This window comes from Ciconia boyciana, chromosome 4 (assembly GCF_034638445.1).
Source record: "Ciconia boyciana chromosome 4, ASM3463844v1, whole genome shotgun sequence".
Classification (NCBI taxonomy): Eukaryota; Metazoa; Chordata; class Aves; order Ciconiiformes; family Ciconiidae; genus Ciconia; species Ciconia boyciana.
Genome location: NC_132937.1, coordinates 52143028 through 52150189, shown reverse-complemented (window position 1 = coordinate 52150189; position 7162 = coordinate 52143028). Strand labels below are relative to the sequence as shown.

The 7162-nt window shown below is 40.0% G+C and overlaps 1 non-coding gene across 1 annotated transcript; it reads right to left on the bottom strand.

Moving 5' to 3' along the window:
* Positions 1–6140: 6140 nt before the first annotated feature.
* TRNAH-GUG (transfer RNA histidin (anticodon GUG)) lies at positions 6141–6212 on the bottom strand. Its single transcript has one exon. It is a non-coding gene; the product is annotated as a tRNA-His (tRNA).
* Between the last annotated feature and the right edge of the window lie 950 nt (positions 6213–7162).

Here is a 7162-nt window from a genome sequence, read left to right as displayed (position 1 = left end):
GGGAAAGGTGTCTCTTTTGAAGAGATGTAACTGCAGACTGCATACCAAAAATAATCTGTTAGTGAGGTCTAAGGCTGAGATGAGAAAGCAATTAGAAGGTCTGTGACTTTTACAAGAGCGTTTTGCTAAAAGACTATGTGCCACGAGTATTAGTTCAGTAATCCTGTTGCCAAGTGTGATTTTTTTTTATTTAAATGTTTATGGATGTTGTGATAAACACAGTGGCATAGTGAGCATGTAATTTTTTACTCATTACAGCTACTTAAGTTCTGGACTGAGCCACGAAGGCTGTTTGTTTTGATCTTTGCTAGTTTTACACACTAATAAAGCAATAAGCCTGAATTGCCTGGCAATATGACAGTGGTAGATGTGGAAATCCTGCCCACCTAGGCATCAACTGCTGCTGACAGAAATTCTTTGCTGGTGACAGGCAAGAGGAACCATCACTTGTCAGTGATTTCAGTGATCCCCTTTGTTTTTGTGTGTAACTTCACTGTCCTGCCTCACTGAGTAAGATGTGCTCAGACTCTCAGAATGAAGACTTCTAAAATGACCATGTGGATTTCATAAATTAGTTATGGTAACTAATGGCAGTTTGTGTAATAAATGATAAATTAACAACAAAATTACATAGCTGGTAACACATATATTAATACAAGGTCATTATTACAGAGTTTATCAGATTATTTGGATGCCACTGAATAGAGTTTCTGGTAGTTGGTTCTTTAATTTGGTAAGGAGTTAATTCAAGAGCAAGTGCTGTTTTTCTCTCACTGTTGCATCTGATGGGACATCAGACCTCTGCATAGCGGATTACATCTTCACCAGGCTCGGATGGATTCAAGTTCCATGCAACAGGCCCAGCTCTTGCAGAGTGTGAATGACAGGTACCTTTCTCTGTGCAAAGCAGCAGGAACTTTCCTTGCCCTCCTACCCAGTGAGGAAGTGAAACAAAACTTTCTTCACACCGCTATGAGGAAAAATCAAAGCCCTGTACACCTGCAAACCTAGGAGGGCACCTCACCTCTGGAGGCTGTAGGCTTAGGTGCCCCAGTGTCGGTGTAGTAGGCTAGTGACCCCTGGCATCTTACCACCTCCCTCAGGTTCACAAAAGCTCTTTCTGCTGTGTTTTTTAAAATATCTTTGGGTATTCCTCTGACTGGCCTCAGACTTCCTGTCTAGGTATCACTAAGCCTTTTAGGAGCATATCAGAGCAATTAGCTCTTGACTTCTTGGTCTAGTTGATAATACAGCTGTGACTGATTTCCCAAAAGAAAGCAATTTAGAAACATGCACTAGCATAAAAGAGACCAGGATGATCTTTTATACTCTGTCCCTGCTGTAGTCTCTCAGAAACGTCATCTGTTGTGTTAGATTTATAAACTCCAGAAATACCAAATTAAGTCATCACAGGTGTATATATTCTTTAAAGCATCCTAGTGAATGAAGTCCTAGAACAGAAATCCAAAAATTGCAATGCCAGAAATTCTGCGCTACTCGTGCATCATCCTGAGGCTTCCGAAAGACGCAAGGCCAATCCCTGCTTGACCTCACCCTCCCTGGAACTGACTTCTCTATATCCAGTGTTCATCTGTAGCTAAAGTGTAGAAGCACTGTAGCACTTTATTGCTAGTTACAGTAATATTGACGATTTTGAAGAGTTTTGATAGGACACTGGACAAATTTAAAATGTCCTTTTTTTTAATGTTATGATGAGTTAGCCAGAAACAGTGGTCTATTCGCTTTAGTTTATTTAGGATACCGATATCTGTAGTGCTAGCTCAGTGCTAGCACTATAAACTGGGAGCGAGAATGGTGTAGGCAGGTAATCAGACCTTTCTTACCAATTCCCCCTGCAGTTATTTGTTCTCTTCACAAGAGAATCAAAATTAAAACCCAACTTCATTTTGGAATATAAACATACAAGTGTAGGTGGCTCCCAGCATTCCATTTCCTGAGAAAATATTTGTCAATTTTCCCATCTCGTTAGGGAAAAAGAAAACAAAAACTGTAGTACAAAACAGTTTCCAAGGATAACAGGATTGCAGACTAGGAAACACAGATATATAATCCTGGAACTGATTTTGAAGCTTGAATTGTACAAAAAATTGCCTGTACATTTCTGAAATATGTGGGTCTTCATTTCTAGCAGACATGTCCAGTTAACACTTTTCCAGTTGGAAAGCATGATCTAATAACAATATGTTCAAAGTATTAACAAGGATCCAGGTTTACATATTTCTGAAGCTCTGATTTTTTTTTGTCTAAAAATGCTTTGAAGGTCAGAGAGAAGAGCTCACTTTAGCAGCCTTCTCTGCCTTTACAGAGCAAGCTGATCTGGTGGGAAATGAAGAATAGTATTTTAAAAGTGAGACAGGAAAAGAGAGTGCATGCCTTTCTCTGCAGCTCTTCTGTGTCCTTTTGTGCCTGCCATTGTTCTCATGTATGGCACATTCTGCACAGAACATAAAACCTTTAAGACATAGAGGTGTCTATCTCTATATCCTCAACATGCCTAATTCGCATTTTGGCTCTGAACTAATAGGATGTACCCACAACAGTGCTTGGGAAGAGATTTATTTCTTGCTATTGTATTTTAATGTTAGCTTTTGATTAGGGTTAAAACTGCTAGAGTTTTTAAGCTATGGAGAAAGACACCTAGTTGTTAAGAAGGCAACACTGGACAGAAAGACATTAAAAAGTTTTGAAATATTAATGGAACCTGACATAGATTTCTTTGCTACTTCCTTCATTTCTCAGGAGTGCAGCAGAGATGGTTGTATCCTGTCTGATGTTCATATCAGGTGTTAAGCAGGATAGAAAGCAGTGGCTGTTTTGAATCTGCAGTCATCAAATCAAATTAATTCTGTTTTTCATTCTCTTTACAGGAGTGCAGCTCATATTAAAACTTTTATAGGTCCCCTCTGAAATCCTTTCAAAGGGTTCTGGTCAAGAAGACTCTTTGAAAGGAGATCTTCTGTGGTAAAGAGAACTCCTGAAAGCTTAAGTAGCTGGTTGTGCTTTAGCAAAGAATGCCAGGAATTCATTTCACAGGTGGGATGATTTTACCTCTGGAAATTCAGCTCTGAGTTTACGGGTATTATTGCAGGATGGGTAGTAATTGGGGAAAATTTGGCAGACGGGGAGATTCCTGAGCCTGATGTGTAAACATAACTGCATAAACCATGTCTGATGCTGCAGTTCTGTAGCTTTTCTCATAATCTGTCTTTGGTGTTTCTTAAAAGAAAGCACATCCTGCTTTCTAAATAAGACTGTGTGGCTTCTTATTTTTTAAGCTCCAGCAGTCACTCACAGCACTGGAGAGAGCTGCACTGGAACACATGTGAAGACTGTGGTCAATTTTTGAAGCTTTCGACTAGTACCACTTTGGGTTAAGCTTTGGCTCGGGTTTGAATCCTACAACTTTCTGCACTACATTTCAAACTACTGAGTAGGGCCTGGTTTCACTTCTTCATCAACAGTTCAGCACAAATCCCAAAACTACCAAACATCCAAAACTATCTAAATAATGTTTTCTGTTGCCTTTTTAAAAATTTATTTATCTCTGGTTTTATATCTCTTGAATTCTAAATTCCCAATTTTTCATTCTAAAAACTTTATAGATGTGTCCTCTTGATTTGGAATGTCACAGAAGCAAAATCAGCTCTTTGAGTTAGATTCCAACACATTTGATAAATATCTCTTTCACAAAGCTTTGTGAAAGTCATTCATGTGCTTAATGTTTTACAACTTTTTCCTGCACTCCTTTACGAAGAAATGTGGTATATGTTTTCTGTGCACCAAATAAAACTCAGAAGTCACTTTGTGATATTCCTTTTAAAGGAATATCTTCTTTGTCACAAAGAAGCCTCCATCCAAAGGGATCCCAAAACACAATGTCTTAAAAATGTTTGAGAAGAGGACATAATTTTCATATTGCTAAGTAGCAAAAATTTTCTCTTATAACATGGCCTGTAATGTTAACATCATCAGTGCCTCTGTGCTGCTAAACCAGCACCTACGTGCCTCTTGCACCCGAGAGTTGCGCATGTAGCCAACAACATAGTCACCGCACTATTTCTGTTAATTTCTTATGGATCCATGCATGCCCAGTTCAGATCTTGTGCTTCCAGACTCCTGGAAGCACATAAACTTATTAAATTAGGTTTTTTTCATTCGCTGATATGAGCAGCAAACCTCCTATTTTACTCTCCAGAATTGTATCACTAATTTGTTTGGTGGTGGCAGGTCTATCTAAACTCTTCAGGAAAATCTGGCATAGTAGGATGTGTTTATTCTGGGACCTGCACTGTTGCTATTATTCACCATGCAGCTGAAGGCGAGAGGGTGTAGTGACCTTTGTACTGGCACAGAGAAGAAAACTTCTTTATGATATAACCATGAAGGCATTTGTATTAAAACCACATGGGGTAAATTAATGTTTTAATGTTACACTTGAGAAGGAAAAGTCCGAACCAGTTAGCTAAAGCAACAGTAAGAAAGCTTGCATATTATGGAAAATTCTCTTCAGAAACAAAATTTGATTTTTTTTGGTGTAAGAACTGACCTTCACTGAAAAATAATTGGAAAAGAACTGTAGAAGGCCTAATATAAGAAACATGAAGTCTTCCAGAGAGACAAAAGTGTAAATTCCAGGAAGAGATTTAAGGTTGATCCACCAGCTATTGAACTGCTTTGTTTCACCATATTGTCCTTCCTGTTTCTTGTTTGCTGAGAGATGAGTTTAATGGAATTAAATATTCCCTGCTGATCTTCATAGTTACACAAGTCCCACTTTAAAAGCAATTCCTTTTCATCTTAATAGTTTCAAGATAGTCTTGCTTCCTTACTGAGCCCTGGACAGACACCTGGAGAAAGTTTGCCAAGAGTTGGGAAGCCTGTGTCTGGATGCCTGAATAGGGTTTGACCTCAGAAGGACATACATGGTCTTCAGCAAGGAAAACATTTGAGATTCCGGCCTCAACTGTTAGAAATATACAGCCATTTCCCATAAATGAATATTTGTTGCCTTCTCCTTTTTCATCCCCTTCTTTTTCTTTTGACTTGTGGTTGGGCTGTGAGCTTAGGTATGAAGAAATAATTTGGTCAAAACGAGTAGTTTTTACTTCAGTCAGCAAGATGTGTAACTATCTAATGATGAAATTAGAATTGGTCATATGATCTGAAGTTCGTGTATACATTTTTGAGCATCTTCTATTAATAACAAATTAGAAGTACAACTGTGTTGCTGCATGGTTCAATCAATATATAAAGTGCCTACCTGTAGGCACTTGGGAGTGTTTCTTGAAAATTTCTTTCCCTGTGCCTTTCAGCTAACTTCTTTACCTCACTATCCCCATGCTAGAAAATCACTGGTCCCTCACACCCCTGCCCCAGTAAACAGCAACACCCACCAGGCAGTGTAGGTGGGACGAGGGAACGGTGTTTAGATAAACAGAGAATCATGTCAGACCATTTTTGCACCTCTTTGCAGAATCTTCTCAGTCACATCACCCTCTCCCCACAAAAACGGCACTGCATTTCCAGCAGTGTCTTGAATAAAATTTCAGATCTAGAGATTATGTCTCCCATTTCCTGGTATTGATTACTGGCCTCATAAGTGCATTATTCTTGGAAAAACGATACTAAAAAGCCTCACAATAAAGAAATTAATTGCACATAATTTCATGCCTCTTTTGCTCCTCTTTCCTGAAAAATTCTTTTGGAGTTTTCTTTTCTAGTGAGGCATCCCTGGGGACAGATCATAGAAAGAAATCTCATCTTCAGTGGGAGAGAGAAAGGAGATGTGTTAAAAAACATACAGAGTGAAGTCAGTGAAAATGGTGTCCCAGACAACCTTAGTACAATATCTGTGGAACTGCTTGAAATCACGCAAAAGGAGACAAAAAACCTATGGTGCAAAGAATGTCAAACACCTTATCATGTAGCAGTGAGGTACATGAACTTTTTTGTGCAGCGACTGCTTCCTCTCATCTGTTTTTTCTGTGCTTCAGGCACTGAGCCCTGTTCAGCAGTTACTGTGGAGTGAGGGCTGGGGCGGGTGGGTGGCACGTCCCCCGTGGTGCGTCTCCAGCAGCAAGCCTCCAAAAGCGAGGGCTAAAAGGGTTCCCTCTCCCCTGTGCCGTGACTCGGATTTGAACCGAGGTTGCTGCGGCCACAACGCAGAGTACTAACCACTATACGATCACGGCAAGCTACAAAGGATGTGTCCAGTGTCTCATCTTTTCTGTCCCCTCTAGGAGAGCCGTGCAAGCATTGCCACCTAGCGCAGACCGGCTATAACATTCCACCTGCTGGCCTCCTCCCCGGGGTGACCACTGCTATTGCAGCACACTGGGCATCCCCCAACCCAAAACAGTGCTGCCGACAGAGAATTGCATGCAGAAGACAGACACAAATGTTATGGTGACAGAAAAATATTCCTGCGCCTTTTGGCAATTGCAGTCTGGTTTGGAAATCTTTCGTTGCCTTCTGTTTGGCCAACGTCTATCTTCAAACATACAATAATTTTGGACTGCAAATTTTCTTTCTGTTTTCAATGCTGTGCCTAGTGATGGAGGAAAATCCAGTGAAAGGACATTCGAAGTTACATAATTATTTTAAAAGCTGTTGAAAAGGAAGCATAAAAACACATGTTCCCCTCCTGCTGTAAGTCAGACTTGAACCAAGGTTGCCAGCACATAGTACTGGACTGTCACAGCACACTGGACTGTCACAGCAAGCTGGCACATTGTGACAGGATTTGAACAGATATGGCAGAAAAATAAGATCTCTAGGAAAATATCAAAAGTTGACAGCACTGAGGCATCAAAGAAGGATTTCTGTTGAGGCTTGAGAGTTAATGTTTCAAAACACAAGTGTTCATAGTAGAGTTATTCATATAATTGACTTTACTAAAGATCTCATATCCACCACTGAGTCTCACTTTTTAATTCTGTGTCTGACAGTGATAACAAGAAAAGATTGATAACAGCAAGTATCTTCAGAATTTTGTTAATTAGTTAAAAAAGTGGAAGGAGTTGGTGGGTACACCAGATGGTTGTGCTGCCATTCAAAGGGACCTCATCAGGCTGGAGAAATGGGCTGACAGGAACTCCATGAAGCTCAACAAGTGGAAATGCCAAACCCTGCACCTGGGGAG